This window comes from Mesoplodon densirostris, chromosome 7, assembly GCF_025265405.1.
Source record: "Mesoplodon densirostris isolate mMesDen1 chromosome 7, mMesDen1 primary haplotype, whole genome shotgun sequence".
Classification (NCBI taxonomy): Eukaryota; Metazoa; Chordata; class Mammalia; order Artiodactyla; family Ziphiidae; genus Mesoplodon; species Mesoplodon densirostris.
This window is the reverse complement of record NC_082667.1, coordinates 78708844-78731829: the sequence shown is the minus strand read 5'-3', so window position 1 is coordinate 78731829 and position 22986 is coordinate 78708844. Positions and strand designations below refer to the sequence as shown.

General features: G+C 42.0%; 1 protein-coding gene and 1 pseudogene across 1 annotated transcript in view; one reads left to right on the top strand and one right to left on the bottom strand.

Moving 5' to 3' along the window:
* Nucleotides 1-22986, top strand: part of LOC132494286 (U3 small nucleolar RNA-associated protein 25 homolog) — a 720475-nt gene that overhangs the window by 631427 nt on the left and 66062 nt on the right. The gene's annotated exons all lie outside the window — the stretch shown is intronic.
* Nucleotides 11744-12748, bottom strand: LOC132493221 (3-hydroxyisobutyrate dehydrogenase, mitochondrial-like; annotated as a pseudogene).

The following is a 22986-nucleotide window of genomic DNA, read 5'->3' as shown; positions in this document are numbered from 1 at the left end:
AGAGGCCACAACAGTGAGAGGCCCGCATACCGCAAAAAAAAAAAAAAAAAAAAAAAAAAAAAGAAGAAACAGCTTCTAAGCACGTGAAAATACTCTCAACCTCATTCACGATTCAGAAAAACCCCAAGGGAACATCCATACTGCTTACCGGGGCCTAGGATGAGCGGGAACACGCCGCGGCCTCGCCCCTTCCTGTCGGGCATCGCGCTGGAGCCCAGAGTCCCCCTGACTTGACCCACCGCACCCCACCCCACGTTTCATGCCGTCCACAGTCTCTACACATGACATCTTTTGATCAGATGACTCACTGTCCCAATTACAAGGTTTCAGTTTCTCCACAGGAAGAAACCAAAACCAGCACAGAGGGGAGGCTCTTCAGTCAAACTTAGGGTCTGCCTGCCTTCACGTCCCGCTCTTCCTGACGGGAGGCCCACATCCTAAGGAAGGAGGTCCTTACCAGCACCTCAGGAGCCTCATCCAGTCCACCTCACGCTGCTCTGAGAGCCTCGCCAACCTCTGCAGCTACCCAAGTCCTGGTCACTTCAGGGCCGTCCCCCTTCCCCGAGTCACTGAGCCACGTGCTCTGACAATGCATTTCAAACCAGGCTCTCGGACTTCCCTGGTGGCACACTGGTTAAGAATCCGCCTGCCAATGGTGGGCACACGGGTTGGAACCCTGGTCCGGGAAGATCCCACGTGCTGCGGAGCAACTAAGCTCGTGCGCCACAACTACTGAGCCTGCACTCTAGAGCCTGCGTACCACAACTACTGAGCCCGGGACCCGCAACTACTGAAGCCCACATGCCTAGAAGCCATGCTCCACAATAAGAGAAGCCACCGCAATGAGAAGCCCGCGCACCGCCACGAAGAGTAGCCCCCGCTCGCCGCAACTAGAGAACAAAGCCCGCGCGCAGCAACAGAGACCCAACGCAGCTGAAACTGAATAAGTTAAATAGTAAACAAATGAAAAATTTAAATGAATAAATAAATAAATAAAAGCAGGCTCTGCTTTGTCAGCACTCTGTAGCTCCCTACATATCGACGGGCAGGATTCCCATCCTCTCCTGTAATTACGTCTGTGAAGTGCCTTTCCTGAGGAGAACAGAAGCTCCTGGAAGCAGGGAATTGCTTCTTAAGATCACATGCACAACCTGAAGACATTTGATGTTTATGTCAAAGATAAAAGACACAACACTAGATGATGTGAAGAGTCCTCGAGGCCAAGAGCCAGGCAAGCAGGACACTTCCTCTGGGGACCCTTCCATCAGCAGAGAAGAAAATGTCCATGGCCAGAACTGGCACTCAATTCGCTTTGAGCTGAGAAGCACCCATGTAATTACATAGGCTCCCCAAAGAGTAATTACTCCCACATTTAAGAAAGGAGATGGCTTTTCAGGCAGAGAAGGCATGTACAGTCTTCCCAGCTGGATGCACTGTGTGTGCTGATGGTCACGATGGAGCTGGGCCCCAGAGCTCTGCTCTCCCCTCAGAGAGAAGGCCCCTGCAAGCCTTCTGTTTGAGCTGCTTCCCTGAGAACAGAGAAGCCATCGGAGGGCTTCCCCACCTGCAACCCTGCTCAGCCATCCCCTCCCCACTCCAGGACCACGGGCAGCAGCTCTCCCCTCCCCCACACGCATCTACTGGATCATTCCCACTGTTATTTCTCCCATCACCACACAACACAACACAACACAACACAACACAACATCCTCCCCGGACCTCAGCTCCTACCCCAGCTACTGTCCAGTTTCTATTTTCCCCGTCACAGCAAAATGTCTTGAAAAAGTTGGGACCAGAACAAACCCAGTTCTCCCACTCCTCTCTCCTAAGCCTCTCCGATCAGGATTTTACCCCACAGATCCATCCAAACGCATCATCAGCGAGGTATGACCTCCCCCCAGTGCTGGGCTCGATGGTTAATGGCTCCACAGAACGGCAACCTCGTTTGTCCAGTCACCCAGGAAACCTCTAAAGTGCTTCCCACATGCAGACAAAACGCTGTGATTAATATTTTAGGAGAAATACTCAGCGTGGAGAATACAATTGAGCTGCTGGAGGAAAGAAGTAGCGGCACAGAAAAAAAGTTTCTGTAACTACAGAAATGAACAGATAAGCTGTTTTAATAGTAGCAAGTATGGGATGAAGGAGAACAAATAAAAAACATTTAGAATACGACATTAACAAGCCTCACACTACAACGTGGTAACAGAGGATGGAGAAGGACTTTACAACGTACTCATTTTTCTGGGCAGGTGACAGGCTGGATGATGCAACGATGAGCCGCCAGAGACAACAGGACAAGGCAAGGGGCAGGGGAGCTGTAAATAATCATTTCTGGATCTACTGGATCTAGTAATCCGAGGTGCCCTTTGGACAAACTCCATAGAGATGCTGGCAAGTGGCTGGACAGAGGCATCTATCTGGTCCAGCTGGGAGAACTGACAGAGTTGGAGGTGAAAAGCACCAGAGGGTGAGATCAGACGGGTTGAAGAGTCATGAACCAAGGGGGAAAAGACAACACACAAAGAGGGCGGAAGAAAGAATCAGTCAGGAAGACAGCAAGGAGAGATCTGTCACAGAAACCAACAGAGCAGACTCTGCAGATAGCAAGGCGACAGTGGTCTGAGGTGACGACTGGCAAATCTCCACTGCTTTGTATGCTGGATGCCAGGTCACCTCAACCGGATCAGGTTCCGTGGAGGGGCAGAACCAAGACCGCAGGCTGCACGATACAATTCAGCTGGGAAACAAGAATCTTTGCCAGAGACCTCACTGCATGGTGTGTAGCACGACCCTCTGAGATTGTAAGAGACAAAGAGCGAAATTTACTGGAAGGGTGACAAGGCTGTTCTTCCAGATGATCCTCATTGCATCCCTCGACTGAGCACTGAAAACAATGTACCTATGTGACAACGGTGTTCTACTGAACAGACAACTTATATGCACTGAGTGCTCCCTGGACAGCACGCTCTCGGCTTACAGGAAGCACAAGGAAGGCACCAATGTCAACACGTTAGGGGCTGCCACTCAGGAAGGCTCGCGGCCTACAGCGGGATCCTCAGGGAAACCTTTTAACGCTCGAGAACAAAAGTGATTTGGCAGGACCATGTAAGTCAAGCAAGGGATGGTGTTTTGCCACAAATGTCAAGAACACGAGGCTTGTGCTGTGGCTCTAAGAGGATCCTGGGATCTACACGTAGAACTTGCCAGAAACACTTGGCGCTGACCTGCTCCTCTACGCTTTGTCTAACCACATCTTTTACCTACTCCTACTTTCCCATTTTAACTTTTGAACTATTCGCCTCCCAAGGTGTTATCACAAAAGACCAGCAGCAGGAAAACACATAAACAGCAAAACTCACCAGAGGCTGATTCATTTTCCGCTGCTCTTGGAACAACGTGCAGGACTGTGACAGTGGAAGCGGACCTGGAGAAGGAAAACGCAGGCAGTGAAGCTACGACTGAAGCGGCTCGGGGTGCACGAGCACCCGCCCCACGCTCCACAAGAGACCCCTGTGGGAGACCCGTCCTTTCACCTTCAGAAGGGCCTGTGAGAATAAGGAGGGAGCAACCACCCTCAGGTCTGTAACTCCCACGTGACTCTGGTACCTGAGGGGATACTTTATTTTTCCGTAGCGAGTGTACATTGAATCCTATTAAAATAAACCTCCGTCATTAAATATGAAATTTAAAAACGCTTATAGTTTATCTCTTCCAAGTCTGTTAACAACTTAGATCAGAACATCCACAGGACACCCAGAATAAAGGGACACACTCAGGTGCGTTTCAGTCTTGCAATGATTTGTACAAACTTTACAAACTTAAGTGCGACGCTCAAAAACATCTTTTATTAAAACTGACTTTAAGTGGACAGAACACCTGCCCTAGGAGTTTGGAGTCCTGTGAGCGACCCCACGTGCACACCCGGTGAGGATGCAGGACAAGTCATCTCCCTTCTCAGGCCCCATCGCATCCTTCCTCACCCGAGGCAGCAGGACAGAAGCCCTGCAGACTCATCCTGCACCGATTACACTGGGCGACTCCACAGGGCACAACCCAGGGGGGCGGCGGACGCTTACATTAGACAACCAAGATGCTGACGCGCCTTGAGACACACGTGCGAGATGCCGAGACGGCGACAGGAGGGGGAGGACGAGGAGGAGGTGGAGGATCGGGGTTGGACGGAGGGGAAGACGCGGCACGTCCCGGCCGAGCCTGTGGACCCTGCTCCCCCAGGACACCCGGAGCTCACAAGTCCCATGGGAGCCCCATCCGGAGCAGCCAGCCCTGTCCTCCAGCCCGGCCCCTCCACCTCCGGGAAGCAGTCAAACCCTCCCGGTGGCTCTACTGCGGGCCCTGGGGCGGGCAAAGCCCAGCCCCGCTCTCCAAGCCGCGGTCTCCCAAGCCCTGCTCTCCAAGGGCCGCAGGCTCCACAACCGCCTGCAGGCCTGCAGACGCAACACCTACCCCGTGGGGACTCGCTCACCAGCCCCGCGCTCCCGAGGCTCCGGTCCGGGGGCTGCTCCTCGGGCGCGCTCCTCTTCCGGGGTCTCTATTTTTAAAATATTTATAAGTAACCCATTTTGTAGAAAACACCTATCTTTCATCATAAGAATTTTGACACTTTATACTTTCATTCCAGCCTAATTTTTATACTCTATTTTCTACCATTTGGCAACTTATACCCTACGCTCTAGTCAAAAAGAATCTCATTTACAGCCACTTAAATATATTGTGTTGGCTCTCAAGTCCAGGATGTTCCTTCTGCCTGGTATGCCCCTGACCTTCTCTCCACGTGGAACATTCCTACTGACGTTCAAAACCTAATTCCAAGACCCCCTCATTGTTGGCATTCTCTTTAATATCCCCTAGAAGGGTTACTGACTCCAAGTTCTGTTTTACAAATTTATATTTTTATGATCTATTTATTTAATAGGCTATCCCTATTCGATTGTAATGAGTTGTTCATGCATCTCTCACACTCTCTTTTGAGTTCCTCTGGCCTTTATTTTTTCTTTTATCTCTTACCCATAAGCACAGTGCTTGCCCCATAGTACGTGCTCAACGTGTTGGCTGAGTGAAAAAAGACACCTTTTAGCTCTAATCATTTGTGAAATTTCATTTAAAATGACATCAGATTACCCTTTGTTTCCTAACTTAATTTCGAGTACTATACTATAGAATGTACACTCAGAACATCGTCAGTGGCCTACAGAAACAGTGTTCTCACTGGACTTCATGCATATAGTCAACCCCCTTATAACTTTCTCTGGCATACAACTGCCAGACATGTTATTAAGAAAAAAAAAAAAAAGATGTACCAACCCCTCACCTATTAGAAAACTTCCAGAAGCTCTCCATTCCTTATGGTATCTTTTCTACTTGATTTTTCAAATACCTCTGTCTTACTTTATCTATTCAGAACTGCCTTTTCCAACTTTGGCTTTCATTTTCAATTTCATTCATATCATTATCTGCACTTACCCATAGAACCTAAGCATATTTCAGTTTCTTATGCAAGTTTCCTCACTAGAGGTCAAAGGGGCAAGGACTATTGTGATAAAATATTAAATAAATAGACGATAGAACTTTGTTCTATTGGTCTGGGAAAATTACTACCTGAAACAAAATAATTCTGGAAACTGAAGGGATCAGACCAGTCAGCTTTGTTTATTTCAGACTCAAATCAATGTCTTGTCTTTACCTGAGCTCTGGTTACATTTAGAAAAAAGTACTGTAAATACAGTGAATGAGCAAGGCCACTATCTGAGACATGTCTGGGTCCTTAGTATAGTAACTGGGGGAATGGTAAGCGTTGGTCAATGTTTGCTGATTGATGACTCAATAGATCTGGTTAAGCCTCACCATCAGAATTCCAGATTTTTTAACAAGCTTCTCAGTCTTTTCAACCCAAAGAAAAAACTAAAGAAAACCAGATGACAAGAATTTCAAATTGTAAAATATCCTGGTTGTCAAATTTAAATAGGGATATCCTGTGCAATGGAGAGGCTGGCTGGTGCCAATTTCACATTTTGTTCTCTAGTGTCCGGACGAAGCCTGCTCTGCCAGTGAGCTGACAGGTCGAGAGCACTCCAGCTTCCACAGACACCTGAGAACTTTCTATTTTTCATGGTCTTCCTGCCTTACCTAAGGGAAGGACTATATTCACAATGAAAAGAGCTATGATTAATCACCAATAGAGAGATTCTTCCACTTTCTGGGTGCCCACGTTGAAAGTCTGGTATAGTCAACACTCCCTCTAACATAGATCGTGTATTGAAATGAGAAAACTATCACCTAATATGGCCAGAGAGATGAAGGGACTTGGCCCAGCTGAGCCCAGGAGACACCTCTAATTCAAAACCTCAACCATTAACCTAGTGATTGTGATCAAGGAGACTTACAGCACATAAGAGATTCAAAAAGCATATTAATCCACCTCCGGCAACACTGCCAGTTTAAAAGAATGATTAACCTTCTCTCCCACTTGATTCAACCTGGCTATGTATTATACCACTCTAAATGCTAGCAGACTCTATGCTTATGGCTTCCATTAGGTAGCATTTAGTATACACAAAAACTTTCTTCAAGAAGTAATTACTTTTGAAACCATAAACGTTTCAGTTGGGAAAAGAGAAAAAGAAAGGAGGTGCAAGTAAAGGGAACTAGGAAAAAATAAGAAAATACCCTCAAATATAAACATGTTGATTCAAAAAATAATTTAAAGGGGATTTAAACGATACTAGGTGAGCATTTATTCTGTTTCTGCTTTAAATAAAGCATTCTGTTCTATTTGTTAGGTGTTGTACTTGTTTAGTATCTAATGTCTGTTAAAAACCTCTCGAAAGAGATGTATTCATTCTGGTATCCTAAGCACCTATCTGGATGAACAGCACAAGCAATGGGAAGTCATGGGGCATAATGGACCTTGCAAAGGCTCTGGAATCCATCTCTTACTTATGGTCTTTGAGACTCAGGTTCCTCCTCTATGTAGTGTTCATAAAACTTAGTGGAGATAGAACACTAGGGACACAGAAGGTCAAAGCAGGTATTTACTACGACTTTTCAAATATCCTCCTTTAGGAAAACAAATATATTTTATTTGCAATGAGGCTTTCTTGTGAATTTTATTCTTCTAAAGAAAAATATTTTTAGTGAACAATTGATTCGTTTGCCTCCCTGTGCTACTTTATTGACAATACTCAGGTAGGGGTGGTTTTCTCTCAAGCAGTTACCTCCATGTGATTTGTATTTCAGACCTTCCTAAAAGCATGTTTTCCTGCTCTTTCTTTCCACCCCATCCCAGCTCTACTTAAAATATTGTGATCCTCTATTAAAATGCACAGAACCCTGGGAAAATAAGGAGAAGCAAAATGTTTGTCACTGCCAGCTCTGGTATGCATATATCAGAGAATAAATTATAACTGATGAAGACAGAAATGGGACCCATATCTGTCTGACTTCAGAAACCAGAAGTGTAGGGCTTCCCTGGTGGCGCAGTGGTTGAGAGTCCGCCTGCCGATGCAGGGGACACGGGGTCGTGCCCCGGTCCGGGAAGATCCCACATGCCGTGGAGCGGCAAGGCACGTGAGCCATGGCCGCTGAGCCTGCGCGTCCGGAGCCTGTGCTCCGCAACGGGAGAGGCCACAACAGTGAGAGGCCCGCATACAGCAAAAAAAAAAAAAAAAAAAAAAAAACAGAAGTGTAGCTACTACAAGCTGATGAATTGGAACTCAGATCAAGGCCTAGAGTGGAGAGGAGTCTTCTGATCAGAAGGGGAAAGTAAACAAAGGGCAGCGTTTAATTATTTAATAATAAGTAAGAGAATGACTATGGTGTTTTTACAGAACAGGATATAATATTGAAATAAAACCCCCCAAAGTGACACAGAAACATAATGCAATCCTCTTAAGCTACAACCCTTCCTAAACCAAACCATACCATTCTCTTCACACAGCCTGGAAAGTCAAAAGAAAGGGGATACTGATCTGCATCACACTGGCATTAGAAGCAGATCTAGTTTTAATGAAGTTTTACTTCATGGACTGAAGTTTCCCCCAAAAAAGGGTAAGCTTTTTTCTCAAGAAACATCACTGTGTAATAATCAAGGAGCCAGGGATGGTGGTATTCATTGTTCTAAGTACAGGGATTTGTTTTGCAGAAAGAAGTACCAATCAGAAAGAGAACTGACCAATAATTACTTAACAAAACTGCTTCAGAAGTAGATTTCTAAATCTACTTTTAGATTAATTGATAGTTAGAAAAATCTTACTAAGTTTATTCATTTAGAAGAAATCTGTGCAAGCCTCTGAAACCAAGAGGTATTGTATCAAAAGAGATAAGGTCACTAGACACTTATGTAAGAGCTACTTCTTCCTCAAATGGCCACCATATAGTCATTTCTGACTATTACATTACCAAGAAGTAACAATGCACCTTTAGGAAACTAGTATGAAAGAAAAGCATAATAAAATTTTTTGCAGGTGACTCTTTGATCTCATAGGTGTGTGTTAATTTTCCAAAGTTGGGACTGGATCCGGCCTTTACAAAATGCTCCTTGAAATATCGCATTGAAAATCTTCTCTTTTACTCCTTATTGTAAACACTGTATATGTTTTTAAGAAGACCAATAAAAAATATGGACTATGGGGCTTCCCTGGTGGCGCAGTGGTTGAGAGTCCGCCTGCTGATAAGGGGACATGGGTTCATGCCCCGGTCCGGGAAGATTCCACATGCCACGCAGTGGCTGGGCCCGTGAGCCAGGGCCACTGAGACTGCGTGTGCGGAGCCTGTGCTCCACAACGGGAGAGGCCACAGCAGTGAGAGGCCCGCGTACCGCAAAAAACAAACAAACAAAAAAAAAAATATATATATATATATGGACTATGAAATTATTTTTCCAGTAGTGAAATTGTGGAGAATACAACTTGCATTTCTACTGTATTCCCGCAAAAAGAGGAAGTTCTTTTCCACAAAGACTCTCATCAATGTTAACTCTGGGAGAGAAGTACTTGTAGTTGTCTCATGCTTTGTGGTGAGAGACTCGCACTTTTCCCCGTCTCTATTGTGGGAAACAGGGCACACTTTGGGCTGAGAATTCATGCTGTGGTCGGAAAAGAAAGAAACGAAAAATACCCTCATTAACACTGCTCTTTAACAAGTTCAGCAAATGGGCTTCAGGCAATCTAAACAGCAGCACTTAAAAAATAACTTTAGATTTCATACATTTCTTCCAGTAGGATGAAAAGCTGAGGTATGTTAACTTTAATTTTATGGTTTGGGTGAATACAGAGTTCGATTACTCCCTGTCAAAGCAGAAATCAGCCTCTTACAGGGAGTAAGTGCTAATTAAGCAAAACAGAGCAAGCATGTTATATGAAGTATATTTGATTCTTTCCTGTGCACTGTGGCTGCACAAGCTCTAACCACAGTTTGCGGAGGGACCATCAGTGCTCCCTAAGAATGCCAATGCAGTGTTCCGTCCAGTTAGTGGGGTGCAGAGACCACTCAGAATGCTGATGCTTTCCACAAAGGAGATGGGGCTAGGGAGGCAAATGCAATCAGGGAGTATTACCTCTGTCTTGTGTGCCTGCTACAAAACAGTGTCCTCTCAAGACTACTCTATCCCTTCTTTGCTTTATACGTGTATGTGTAAGTTTGTGTAGGTAAGCTTTACAAGTCTCTCATAAGAGAAAACTGAAAATGCCCAGGAAAAAGACAAAACTGCTTCAACAGAGAAAGGTCTCTCTGTTCCAGTTGAAGAGGATATAGAGTTAATAACAGGAAATATCCATCCCCTGAAACTGTAGGAAACATGGATGCTTCCACAATTTACTCAAAGTCTCACTGACCAGGCTGTAATTTTAATTATTATTTCTTATGATTATGGTAGATAAAAAGTCTCAGTAGTATGCTAAAACTCTCTAACACTTGTTGACCTTTTTTCTTGATAGCTTTCCTCCTGCCAGGCTCCAGCCAACAGTAGCAGTAACAGATATCCAGATCTTAAGAGGATAGAAGTATAATGGTGCACTGAATATGGAAAGGAAGAACCAGTAATGGTTCCTATACATTCATAACGTGAATCAGCATCAAACTAAGGAAAAAAGCTTCCCCAAGAAGAAGTTGACAGCAAATAGTTTCGCCTCTTAATGCACTGAGGAAACAACTGTTAAGTTATCCGTAGCCACCGCTTCTGAAGCGACCAGTAGCTTTGCAACTATTAGTTTACTTGTATTAGATTAATTTATATTAGAGTTTATTTAATGTAATTGCTCACAAATTTTAAACCATTTTGTAGAGTAGTGTTCTGTATCTGTTTAAATGAAATGCTTTCCTAAGCTCAAGATCAGTGTTTTTATGTTGTGTAAATTATGAAATTACTGTGGAATATCTGGTAAACTTGATAGGAAACCCCAGATGTCAGCACTTTGCTGGGCAAGATTTAAAGTGGCCCACACCATTAACCCTCATCAGGAGCAGTAGCAGTGGGCTAAGTCATAAGGGCACGCCCATCCATTACATTCACCCAGGATACTGTGAGTGAGAATCAAAGGGCAGTCAGACAGGGATCTCTATGCTCAGATTCCACTGCCAAGAAATGGCCTAAGTCAGCTCTTGTTGTTGAAGAAAATAACCCTTTAGGAATCAGACTGAATCCTATTTTAAGTTTTAGAGGAGGAAGGATACTATTTAAACATTGATGAAATGTGCCTCTCTTTTTTTATCAGCATAGAAATTTATTTGAATTCAAAAGAATATGGTTATATTTAGCATAGTGTAATAATTATCTAAAGCACATATCATCGCTGGCTCTGAAACAGTTCTAAAGATGTCATTCTTTTGAAGTAAAAAATATGCAGTAAAAATGTACAAGGAAGCAAAAATATGAAAAAAAACAGTTTGCTGAGTATGGGAAGTTGTTACAAGAGGGGCACACCAAGATAATTGTAACAGAGTCCAAATTACATAACATGCAGCAAGGAGTTCTCTTGCTTTAACAACTCCTAGAAAATAAACCAGTAATCTCAATGCAAGAATATTACCACTGGGATAACAGGACAAATTTTCTGAGCCACACAGGTAGTAATTCACTATACTTCCCCTTTCTCTAATACCTTTTTTTCACACTAATTTCTTTTCTTTCCGCGAGGATAGATTTTATCCTGTTGAAAATAATTTTAGTTTTATTTGTAAAGTGGAGTAAATAATATCCTGAGTGAAGTAGGCAGCGTTTTAGCTGAAGATGCTCAGGAATCAAACTTTTGAAAAAGGCCAATCAGCTAGCTAGCTAGCAGTTACCATCAGTGGCTTGCAGAAAAAAAAATTACAGATGATATGTTTGTTAAATAGATAAAAAGAATAAGCAGTTTAAAATGGGTGAAAAATCCCAGGATCTATCGTGACCTAGACCAGAGGTCCCTAACCTTTTTGGAACCAGGGACCGGTTTCCTGGAAGCAAATTTTTCCAGGGAGGGGAGGCGGGGTGTGTGGGGTTCAGGCGGTAATGTGAGCCATAGGGAGCGGCAGATGAAGCTTATAGCTGGCTTGCTTGCGACTCACCTCCTGCTGTGCAGCCCAGTTCCTAAGAGGCTGTGGACTGGTACCCGTCCGAAGCCAAGGGGTTGGGGACCCCTGACCTAGACACTCAAAAGCAGACAGTTGACCTTTGATTAAGCCCATTTTCCTGTGGAGTGAGCCATAAGGGGCTCCAAGACACAGTTTGGTTTCAATGTTTCAGTGTTCACAGCCAGAGGGCAAACTCAGAATGTCTACTCCTCTTGAAAAACTGGACCACGAATGAGAAGTAGCCCTTCACGCACAACATCCCTGCAGATCTGATGGGCTTGACTGCCCAGAAGGATTGGGCTCTTCGTGCTGGTAGCAGAGCCTCATGCTAATCCCAGATCCTTAGCCATGAGTGTTGCTCCAAATCCGCCCTGATAGTAATTAGCCAGGTGAACTCCATCCATCACCCCAGGTACAGGATTTTAAGTGTCACTTGACCAACATCGTCCTAAGCTCGTATTTAGGATTTTAGCCAAGAGTTTCGGGTCAAGCCCTAACCTGAGTCCCAGATTCATAGCTTCAGCAGTTCCAATCCTACTAATACCTAACAGCAAGTGTTTGCAGATCTGCGAAGCCTGGCCAGTCCCAACAGCTCTACGATGCACCACATGGGAGCCCATGCACCACAGCAGCTCAACCCCTCCCATCCTGAATGTGAGGTTGCCAAACCGAGCCGTTCCCACACCACCAGAAACAGGGGCATCCGAGAAAACTGCTCCCATTTTCTCAACTTCTTTGGCCAATTCTCTCAAAACCATAGGATCAACAGTACTGGAATCTATTAATAGTCTTTCTTCACTTTTTTTTGAATTCCATTTGCTCCAGTATAAGCTTCTAGCGCATTGATGCACTGTAATAATTCTGTCACCTTTTTCGGCTACATCCGCTGCAGAAGACACTACCGGGTTCACTTGCATCTAGCAGCTCTTTGCATGCATCAGGGAACACATCAGCAATAGTGAGTGGCTAGCCATGTTTCAAGAGCTCTTTTGCCATTGGATTCCCCACGTTGCCTACTCCAATGAATCCAACTGGAGTCTTGGAAGCTACTGACCTAGAACACAGCGCTGCAAGGCTGGCCACCGACGGCTGCTGTGGACGACTCCCTGTACCAGAGGCAGGAGGTGGCTCCACGGAGACGGAAGGAGGCTGACACGTTGCCCGCGCCCCTCCTTCCCATGGTGACCTCCTCGACTCCCGGCTCACCCACTGGCTGCTATAGGATGCGTGGTGCGGAGGGCCGGCTCGGCTGTGGCGATTCTTAATACCTCTTTGGTACTAGGTTACACATACAATTTCACCTAGTGAGCGATTTAACAGAAGGAATTTTTTTCTACGGCATTTTTGTGGCACGGCAGATAGAAGCGAGGTCACTATTTCTTTGAAAAACTGAACTAAAAATTTATAGAAAGTCATGATTCATTCTACAAATATGCTGAGTCAACGAAATGTGGAAATTGATGCGATGGAGGAAGAGCGCTAGACTTCCCTGATGCTCAACTGGGACCTTTCTTCTGGTGTCAGAACATGGTTGTGTAACTCCTTTAATCCCAGTGGATTTTCCAAAAATTCCAGAATCTTCAGATTTTGGTAGCCCCTGTTTACTGCCTTTGCCCCCCCATGCCAAACCCCCACCCCACCCCGCACACATTTATTTTTTGCCAGTTGTCCTCCGGGGGGGGCTTTTCTTTATATAGTTATTGCAGCAGTTTGTTAGACTACTGACCCCCAGTGAAAATGCCCCTCCCCCCGTTTTCTCACCCTGTGTAGTTTTGTTCCACCTTGACCTGGGTTTGGTCACATGACTTGCTTTGGCCCAATGGCATATCAAGAGCTGAAGCTTGGAGAGTACTCGTGCTTTAGGGCTTGTCCTCATGGAAACCTGACATGTTAGGAAGCCTGGCTAACCTAGTGGAGAATAGGCCCAGGCCACAGCCAGCACCAATGGCCAGACATGTGAAAGCAACCAGCCCCAGTCCAGCAACCAGATGATGGCAGCCTCAGGAGTCACCTCAAGTGAAAGCAAGATAGATCCACCCAGGGGATCCCAGCCCATTCTGCTGATTCACAAATTGTGAGGAGATAAAGTGCCTGCTGTTTTAAACCACCAAGCTTAGGAGTAGTTCATCACACAGGAAGAGATATAACTATCTTCACTGTTAGATTATCTTCCCATTTTATACCATGTTTCCCCTCAAACGACTGTTCCTTTATCCAAGATTCTAGAAAAGAAATAACAACTGATGAGGCTGACAGAGCCTTAACATTTTTTAAAAGCCTTATAAACTTTTAAAATAACTATGTTAATAAAACCAATATTTATTTGATCACAAAATTATTTTCTTCAGTTGCCTTAAGAAGTAATGCAGAATTGTACTAAGCTTATAAATCTGGAGGCTCTAAAAATGTGTTATTCCTTGGATTCAAGTCCTAGTGTACTTTATGTGGGCATTCACGTTTGCAAAATGATTCCAGGAAATTTGCGATTTCATTTTACAACTTTGGCCTAAAGAGTCTTATGGTATTTTACCTGAGAAAAATAATACATTAATTCCACTTTCAGCTATTAAACCCATGGCTTCCTGTATTTTCTAAATTCCCTATCAGTAAAGAAGACTACGTATAGCGTACAAGACTGTCACGATTAGGAGGAAGGTAGTACAGAAAGAACCTGTCAAATTAGGCATTGCCCAGTCATGTCAGTATACTAACGTGGGGAGCCACAGGCAGCTTGAAGCCTGGAAAAAAGACAGATACAATGTAATGATTATCCTAAGGATCCGGATAATGATTCCTATGATTTTCTTTTAAATATTAATGGCAGAGGATTCTGGGGAAATGATGGTGGCTACAGAGAAGATTTTTATCCCTGAATATGCCACCCCTCCCCTCAATACACAAGCCCCCACCCCCACAAAGAAGAAAGAAAAGCATCTAGAATAGCAAGATCAAAAACCCACAGACAACATCTACAACAAGGTGTCCACATGAACTGCAACATACAGCCAGGTAGGAACAAATCAACAACAGGAAAAAGACCTACATATGTGTATCCCAAGGTGTGTGGGAGGAAGATGAGGGAAGGACTCTCTCTCTCTTTCAGGAGAGCCAAAGGTTACTATGGTTCAAGAACTCACTGAGATTGAAAAACTCACTGAGAACAGCGACAGAAACCGGGAGTGAACGTTGCAGGCTCCACTTTGCAGCTGAGTGCAAGAACTTTGAAATGTTCTGAGGATGCCAAGTGTTCTGGGGTCTGTGAAACCTTGACACCTATCAAACCAAAGCACCATTCCAGAACAAATCCCCATATTCAACAAGGACAAGAAAGAGGAGCCCTGGGTAAATGGGCAGAGGAGGGCCGAGGAGGAAGATTTTAGAAATTTTAAGGTCAATTTTAAAAATTATGTTGTGAAAATAATAGAAGATAGTGAGCCCTGGAGTTCTGAAGCTAGAAATTATATTCTGATCTATGATTCCCTCCTAAAGTGGAAACTTATTTCATTTAAAAATGAGTGACAGGGCCTCCCTGGTGGCGCAGTGGTTGAGAGTCCGCCTGCCGATGCAGGGGATACGGGTTCGTGCCCCGGTCTGGGAGGATCCCATATGCCGCGGAGCGGCTGGGCCCGTGAGCCATGGCCGCTGGGCCTGCGCATCCGGAGCCTGTGCTCCACAACGGGGGAGGCCACAACAGTGAGAGGCCCACATAACGCAAAAAGGAAAAAAATAAAAATAAAAATAAAAATGAGTGACAGAAGAGTATTCCACTCACATCCTGTAGAAAATCAGTGAGAAAAAAAAAAGAAAAAAGAAAAAAAAAAGAAAAAAGAAGGGTGAAAAGAAAGTTCCAGCAAATCCTGAAAACGTGACAGAAAGACACGTCCACAGAACAAATGAAATTTATTGCCTGATATTGCGGAAAAAGTAAAAGAAATTTTAAAAGGAATAGAAACTGGTTTTAAGAAAAACATAAAAGAAATTAGAAAAAATCAGAAATGAAGTGATTGGAGAATAGCAAGATTTGAAAAGGTGAAAAAATTCAGTAAGTAATTTGTTTAAAAAAAATCATGTCTCGAGAGAAGGTTAAACTAGAAGGAACACAAGTTTGAATAAACACAGTGGATAATGCCTCCTTGGAGAAATAGCTGATTTCAAATCCAGCATAAGAAACGAACTAGATGTTCCTGTTACACCTTGTAGTACAAGAGAGCTGGGAAGACTTCAAAGACTACTGTGGTTGTGTGGAAAGGACTCAGGAGCCAACTTGAACAGGATCCGTGAACCTAAGAGGGGACAATCTCTGCATCGATATTTATAACAACCTCACTGAAAACAACAACAAAGAAAGAAAATACCTCATTAGTCATCTTCGGAAGCTACTTTGCAGTCAACCTTTCTCTCTCCTGTTTTTTCTTTTTTTGTAAAACTGGTAAATAAAATAAAAGAAACATTTATTCTTCCTTTCCTAATTAAACTGTAACTCAGGGCAACCAAGTAGTTGATGAAATAATCTTCTAGCTAGTAAATGAATAATAATCTAATTAGTAGAATATCACCATTTGGTACCCTTAAGAAATTAATGGATCTAGACATTGATCATTAATGGCTGCAACATCACAGTAAGACAGACACTTTATAGTTCCTTTTGGAATTCATCAATATTATCTATGAAGTAAACGTGACAAAAAAATCACACCTGAATTATGTCAGTGCTCTAGATCTATCTACCAACTGACAGTAAATACATGGGCCAAAGGAGCATGATAAATGTATAAGCATAAAGGGGATGCAATCAGCATAATCCAGACAGTTGGGAACCCTACTGGATGAATGCTTTGAATTCAATGACAAATACTTGCAAGAAAAATGAGCAAATTGAGTTCTTTTAAACCTATACTTTAAAAGAAATTGTGTTTGGATCAGCAATCAAATAAATAATGGTTATTAAAATAAAAACACATTTATAGGACAATCAAGGAAACATGAACTGACTATTTGTTGATATTAAGGAATTATTATTATTTGCAGATGTGTGATAATGACATAGTTGAGCTTAAAAAGGGCAGTTCTTGCATTTTAGAAATATGTATACTGACGTTTTCACTGAGAAAAAGAAATCTGGGATTTGCTTTAAAATTGCTGGGGATTATGGCGGTAGTAGTCAGAGAGGGTTTAGAGAAAATGTATTGGCCTGAAACTGACATTTGATGAGAACAATTGATGAAAGTTTCTACTTCTTTCTTTTTACTTCTGTAATGTTTGAAATTTTCCATACTAAAACATGTTTTATAAATGTAGATGGCTTGCAATTTGCTCTTCTGAGCTCTCAGAAGGCAAAAAGCCATTCTTAAATTAGGAGCTTTCTTCTCTAGCCAAGAATTCTAATGATAATTGTGTCCCAACTGGCCAGTGCACTCAGATTGCTCTGAGATCTGTTGGTGGAAGAAAATAAAGAAACTCTTTAGTCTTAGAAGAAAACAACAAAGAGTAAAGGCTGCTGCTAGGTCTAGGGCAATAGTGTAGTATCAGTATAAGACAAAATATTAGTTTCTTCCAAAATCCACTTGTTACTACTGTGTATACTTTTGCAGCAAAATATCTTTTCTACATTGTCAGCATTAAAGTAAGTTTACTATTTAGGTGGCATTTAAATTATCATATGCTCAAAGCCTAGAAAGAATCCCCTAGGCTGAAATGACATTAAATCTTATTTTGGCCATTGTAGTGTATACTCCAGTCCTACTTGCTTTGTCTATAACTGTCCTAAAAAGGTGTGAGGAGATCTGCCAATATTAATGCCAGGATTCAAAATGAGTTCTCTGTAGCTTGCTTCCTTCAGGATCTTCTGCCCTCAGACCCATGTATTTACTTAATGCCTCAGATTATTGTATATGTCACATCTTTCCAACTAGAAGACAAGCTCCTTTAAGGGCAGTGACTAGTCTCATCAACATCGAATTTACTCCAACACCAGTGCTTTCAAAATGTGTGTTGCTTAGTATATGTCTGACCGTAAGAAGTTACAGAAACAATTCTACTCTAACTAAATAATAATGATACTACTACTACTATTTCTACTACTGCTGCTAATAAAATGTATGAAATAGAGTATACATGGGAAAATAAAGATAACACTGGAAATCCCAGACTATAAAATGAATGATCCCAAAGCCACTTGCCAATCCATTGACTGTAAACAGTTACTTGTGAATTGGTCAACGTTTAAATGCATAATTGAGAGAAGGGTTAAAACAAATTTTATTACCAAAAAACACAATTTTTATACCTACAATTTTTGAGCTCAACTAACTTGTAGTTTTAACAGAAATAGATGAGATTCAAAGTATTCATTCAGGTTCCTAAGTGATCCATTCCCTATCTTTCCTTATGAAACAATCAGTTATAACTCTAATAATTTGTCAAGGATTCACCAATCTCTACTTCCTTTATTTTCCAAGGTTTGGTATCATTACAAAATCAAGTCCTTTGGCGGAATTTAATAGTTTCAAAATCCCTCATCAGTATTATTCACTGGGATAAAATAATATGAAAATTTAAAAACACTGACTATGTGCTGAGAAATGATCCTTCAGTGATTCACTCCAGGTGGAGACTAGCATTCAGGCTGCACCTGAGGTAGAACTTGAATTCCAAAGTGGACCTTTAAACCACGGCTCAGCTTCTCTTTTTAAAACCATCAGAAATAAGCCTGTTGCCTGACCTTTGAGATTCTGCAAAGAGACCATATTTACATCTTTTGTCTCTTTTAACTTCCCTAGTCCCCTTCTCTACTTTCAGAATAGTGATTCCCAGATAAGTACAATGAGTTCAAACAGTGTGGTTAAAGGGGTAATTAGTCTGCTCTGCAGCCAAGTTACTCACAGAAGAAATAAGTTGGCTTTCACAGTTGTTAGTTTCTTCCTGGGCTTTGTTTAGAGGGGTCTCAGCTCAAGCAAGCAGCCTGTCAGCAGCCTGAAATAACTCTGTGGAAATCTAATGGCATATATGTAAAATATGTCTATGAAACCTTTTATTCAATCTTAGGTGCATAATTTAACTACTTCTTTAGGCCTGGAAAAGGATATTCAGCTACAAAAGGACAGAAAAGAAAATGTGTATAATACCTCATGCCCTCCTCACACCCTAGAACCTTATTTTACCCCTGTTTCATCAGAAAATGATGTATACTGTAAGAAACATTTTTAAAATTAGTTGATCAAATATTTAAGTGCACCAAGTCTCTGTATTTATTAAAGCAAATATAGTTACCTTTCTGTCCCCTTCTAAAAGAAAGCAAAAGATACAGTTCTTTTTTCTTAAGACTCAGGGTTTATGGATATTAATTATTACACTATATTGACACCCAGACATGTTTACAGGAGACTTTTGAGACATACAGAGCTAGTTATTCCCATACCAAATGGCACTTCTTTTTCCTCTGCCTTCTGCTTGTATTTTTTCTGTTGCGATTATATCCTACTGAGGCTGCTACATGTCTTTGTTTGATTTTAGGTTCTAAAGGTAAGACTGTATAGTCTCCTTTTTACAGAATAATAATGGGTTTTATGACTGTTTGCCTTCAGAAGCCTCCTTTTCCACTCATTCTCATTTCATATCTATGGTGAGGTGTCTAAAACAGATGAGTTAGTTCTGAACTGGTGATATATAAATCAATTATTATTTGATTCATATTCAAAGCAGCTCCTCCTAAAATAGTGGCCTTCCTGCCTGTGGGATGTAGTCTAACCTACTGCCTGGATCTACACCCACCAACATCCATATTTTGTCTATTGTTACCTTGGACACTTGTACGAACTGAGTGAGTTTCTGTTTCTATAGTGTCCATTGGCAGACAAATGAATAAAGAAAATATGGCACATATGTAGAATGGAATGTTATTCAGCCTTAAAAAATAAGGGAATCTTGCCACTTGCAACAACTTGGATGAACCTTGAGGGAATTATGCTAAGTGAAATACGTCAGAGAGAGAAAGACAAACACTGCATAATCTCACTTTTATGTGTAATCTAAAAACGCTGCTCTCACAGAAACCGAGTAGAATGGTGGCCGTCAAGGGCTGGGGAGTGGAGGAAATGGGGAGTTGTTGGTCAAAGGGTATAACCTTCCAGTTGTAAGATGAATAAATCCTGGGAGTCTGATGTACAGCATGGTGACTATAGTTAACCTCACTCTATTGCATACTCAAAAGTTTCTGAGATAGTAGATCTTACACGTTCTCATCACACACACACACACACACAAAAGGTAATTAATTGTGTAAGGTCATGGATGTGTTAACTAACCTTATTGTGGTAATCATTTTGCAATATATACATGTATCAAATTATGATGTTGTACACCTTAAACTTATACAGTGTTACATGTCAATTACATCGCAATAAAACTGGAAAGAAGAAAAAGATTCACATGGAGAAGGGTGAGGCTGGTAGAAAAAAGCCACTGCCTTGAGCAGTACCGAGGTGGGCGGAAAGCCATGGGGCTCTATTAGCACTGCTGGGGAGGCTCTGTTCCCACGTGTGGGGAGGGGGTAGGACAGCACAGCTGTGATCCTTATTGCAGACCCTAGGCAGCCTCAGGCAACTTTTCAAAGTTAGATGCTGAAAACCAATAAATGAAATCATAAGGAAGAATTACATAAATGCCTTTATTCTACTTCTGGTCCTCTTGGCAACCTTTTCCATCTAAAAGCTGCGCCCTGCAGTTCTCAAAGCAGGAACATTAACATGGATCAGAAGTTTCCAAACTTTTCATCCTCAACCCCTACACCAAAAGAAAAGTTGAAATTTTATGACCCCTAGTATAGGAAGTATCTTGTGTGTTTTTAATATTTATCAAGAGAACATTTAACAGTTACCTACTATGTGCCAAGAGAAAATAAAAATAAGACGCAGACTTTAAATGCAGACTTTGTTCCGGTATTATTCTTCCTTTTGACTTCAGTATAAGAACTATTGAGCTGGGCTTCCCTGGTGGCGCAGTGGTTGAGAGTCCGCCTGCCTATGCAGGGAACGCGGGTTCGTGCCCCGGTCCGGGAGGATCCCGCATGCCACGGAGTGGCTGGGCCAGTGAGCCGTTGCTGCTGGGCCTGCATGTCTGGAGCCTGTGCTCCGCAACGGGAGGGGCCACAGTAGTGAGGGGCCCGCATACTGCAACAAAAAAAAAAAAAAAAAAAAAAGAACTATTGAGCTATTTGCTGTCCCACTAAGGGGGTAAGCAAACAATTACAGAATCCTGTGATCTCTTCCCAAGTTTGCAACTATAGGGTTGGTCCTAGAATTGCTCAATAACTTTGTATTTTGATTTAAGGGGAAACTAAAAGAACTTCCTGTCCCAAAGTAACTCTGCTTTGTGGAGACTGGAGGTGCCATGCAATTGACTCAAGATACTGTTTATTTGTTTAAACAGTTAAATGAGTAGTTTCTATTTAACAAGTGAGCACAAATTTTCACAACAGTACCTACCCCATGACATAGCTCAGACGAAAACTCTGAGGGAAAGGAAAACTATATGGGCAAAAAGTCCAGGTTCCATCCACTGTACATGGGATATTGATAGGCCTGTAAAACTTACAGAGGTACCTGGGGGTACCCAGGAACCCTGGGTATTTAGTATACAGATCAGCAAAGGACTGTGGAAAATAAGACGACACCAGGTCAGGGGACAAATTAAGCAGGTGAAGCTGGTCCTTTATACTCTTTTCCCTTCTGATATACCACTGCTCTGTCATGTGCAGAATATGTTCTGTATCCTCAGTAGACCTACACACACACACACACACACACGTGTAACACACAAACATGCACGCATGCATGCGTGTACACATACATGGAGTCCCCAGTCTTCTCAGTTAAAATTCAGCTTGTAGTAACTAAAGAAAATGTATAATGCCCTATATTTTATAGATTTTAAAAATACTTGCACTTTAAGAGAAAACTTTTAATGTCTGAAAATCCCTTCTGACGAAGGAAGTTATTTCTGATATTGGAGGTTGACAGTTTCACAGAGAAAACTTCAGGAGCACAGAGACATGCCTGACCCTCTCCCCACGCACCATCTGGGGAGAATTCACCAACATAGAGGCTCAATCCCTCTGCTAAGTCAAAATCAAGTATACCAACATCATTATTTCACAGAGAATACCCTACCTCATGTTAGGCATTCATATGTATTTTATTTGTTGAAGAGAGGAAGAAGATATAAAGGAGGGAATCATCCGAAATTACAGAGGACACCATTTAAGTCAATATAGATATTTAAATTTAAGGTAAAATTCAATGATAATTTGAAATTATATGTGGAGTTTTATTTACTAAAGAATATTTTGCAAAGTTCAACTCCTATTTTAACTTATATTTTCAGAGAAGGTATTTGGTCCAAATGAAGAATACCTTCAATCATTGTTCTTTTATTGCAAGCAAAAAAGGATTTATACTTCTTTTCATGAAATATGGTTGTTTGACAACAGAAGAATAAATATTTTATATTTTTAGAAACAACAGTCAGGCTACTGATATTCTTAATTAGTTTTAATAAATCTGAATGCTTCTTATCATCTACTCTTTAGCTTGTACCTGAGGAGTTGAATACCTCCGGGAAGATATGTGCTCCAGACCCGTAAATATGCAGTTCACAGAGCCCACTACCAGAGGGCAATAAAGAAGTCAAATCTTGAAACCATGGAGTGAAAATAGTGGGAGTTTAAATAAAAGCAACATTTCACAGTATGCTTTTCTGACCAACGTTATATCTAATAACTTAATGGACTGTATGTAGATGGATTCTGAAAAGTCAGCAGCACACTTCACTGGTCAATATTCTATGATATGGGGAACGTAATTGGAGTGTAGAAAAACAGTATACTTACATCTTAAAATTCCACCCCTACAGAATCTACTACTCACTATTGAAAAATGATAAGAAGAATAGCTTTCTGTGTCTCAGTCACCAGTTAACATTTTCAAGAGTAGAATTTATCTTCCTATGATGCTCAAATACACAGGAAAAATGCATATCTAGGACAATGGATAAACTCTATATGACATGTGAAAATAATTCTTCAAATGGAGAAAGTAAAAGATCTACAAGGAACAGTTTTATATGCATTAGTGTGGATATATACATAAAGAGGCTCTAAGAAACATAAAAATCACTTCGAGGAAGTAATTTTAGGTAGAAGAGAATTAACATGGATGAGGAAGAAAAGAGAGTTGGTTTTAAGATAGTTTCATTTACTTGTTTTCTTGTGTGTTTATTTATTTGTTTTATTTATTTGGTCTTTGGAATATAAGGAAACAGTGGCTTTCACATCCGTATCCCAGTGGAACAAAGGGACCGAGGTCTATACTGGAGCCCAGCCATTGTTTGACTAGCTTGTAATAATACTGGTGAAATACAGCC